At 50.7% G+C, this 1,821-nt stretch overlaps 1 long non-coding RNA gene across 1 annotated transcript; it reads left to right on the top strand.

Annotated features, from left to right (window-relative positions):
* Positions 1 to 495: 495 nt before the first annotated feature.
* LOC115388747 (uncharacterized) lies at positions 496 to 1,342 on the top strand. Its single transcript, XR_003931509.1, has 3 exons — positions 496 to 572; positions 681 to 1,007; positions 1,188 to 1,342. It is a non-coding gene; the product is annotated as an uncharacterized LOC115388747 (long non-coding RNA).
* The last annotated feature ends 479 nt before the right edge of the window (positions 1,343 to 1,821 follow it).

Here is a 1,821-nt window from a genome sequence, read left to right as displayed (position 1 = left end):
GTGTGTGTCCCATCTGCTCCACCTCCGACTGCTCCACCTCCGACTGCTCCACCTCCGACTGCTCCCTCTGAGCTCTCCACATCCGACCCTGTTCACGCTCCAGCAGGAGAAGCACAGACAGCTCCAGGTTCTGAGCTTTACTGGCTGCCAGCGGAGATGAAAAAAAAGATACCAGCTCAGGATCAGAGATGGATTTCAGCCGCCATCTGGAAAAACCAGCGACTGCGAGTAGACCTGGAGTTGTGGTCTGCACCACCAGAGCCTGCTCTTATTTACCATCAGGCTCCTACTCCAGAGCGGTTTTTCACCCACAAGCTCCTCCTGTGGATGCCGCATCACTTGTGGAAAGTGAGGCTGCACTGCCCTGTGTGCAGAAAGCAGCTCCCAGGTGCTGGTGTCCACAAGAGAGCGCGCAAAGTCTTGGATATTGACAGTTCTTACATTTTAATCACAGAGACTCTGAGATGCAAGTCAGCTGGGTGCAAAACAAATGACATCTCCTCCAGCAAGACCATCCTTGACCAGCTGGATATGGCTCACAGGCTGGAGTTCAGGCTGATCCTGACGCAGAAGTGAGTAAACCAGATTGATAAATGTTTGGAATCAAAGCAGATTGATCACTAGCTGTGTTTATTAATTCTGTGTGTCTCTTTTGTTTATCTTTCTCTTTCTTTTAACAGATTTGCATGTGACATCCGTGTCATTAGGTTTTTGAGGGAGAGGACGCTGGGAAACAGCCCCACACGTTTGGTTAAACAGCTGAAAGAAAACCACAGCGAGGAGTGGCTGAAGCGCCTCTGCCGATATCTTGGGGCATGCTCTGACTTTGCAGCTCGGCCCAGCTTGCTCCCCGTCACATTCCAGGAGCCTCTGAGCCAGTAGCAGTACCAAGTCACCGCTGGATGTTGGCTCTGTATGGGCCAGACATTTTGAGCAGGCTGGACCACATTAAAACCACAATAACGTCCACATTTGGCACCATCCTGAAAATGGACTCCACCAAAAAGGTAGATCACTTCGATGGACATCCTTCGATATGAAATTATTATTTTCAGTCATATATGACAACACTACATCACAACCTGAACTCTGAATGCTGTGGTTTTTATGAAGATGAAATGTGATACTAATGTGCTTCGTCCCATCTGAAATCACAACACTGTATGTGGGCTTTTGTGTCATTATAGATCACCAAAAAACTGTCTGGCGTTGCCAGAGGGACTGGTCTGTGGCTCTCATCAGTGAGTAATGAGGTGGGCCAAATCCTCATCAGTGTCTTGACTGCTCAGGAGGGTCCTGGGCTCCACATGATGGCTGCTGGGCTCATCCGGCGCTACAGTGATGCTGGAGTGGCTCCTCCTCACTCCTCTATGTTGACACTGACTGCTGCACGCAGCAAGGAGAACAGACAAAGCTGAAAGAGAGCTTTGGTGGGTGGCCAGATGTGGTTGTAAAACTTGACATCTACCACTTCGTGCGGCGGCTGGCATCTGGATGCACAAATGAGGCACATCCCCTGTACCCCACCTTCATGGCCAAGCTGTCCTGCTGCATCTTTGAGTGGGACAGCGGTGATGTTTCCTTGCTGCGGAGGGCCAAGAGGGAGCAGCTGAGGAGAGAAGGTGTTCCTCACTGATAAATTGGTGGACCAGCAGATCACCAAAGAGGACCTGGCCCTGCACTGCAGAAGACGGACAAGAGGAGAGCCACAGACCATCATCATGATTGAGGGGCTGCTTAACGAGCTGATGGGTGTGAAGGGCAGAGACCTTCTTGGTGTGCCTCTCTTAGACCAGGAGAGGATGCAGAACATTTGGAGAG

This window comes from Salarias fasciatus, chromosome 5 (assembly GCF_902148845.1).
Source record: "Salarias fasciatus chromosome 5, fSalaFa1.1, whole genome shotgun sequence".
Classification (NCBI taxonomy): domain Eukaryota; kingdom Metazoa; phylum Chordata; class Actinopteri; order Blenniiformes; family Blenniidae; genus Salarias; species Salarias fasciatus.
Note: the sequence above shows the minus strand (reverse complement) of the source record. Positions and strands in the feature narration are given on the sequence as shown.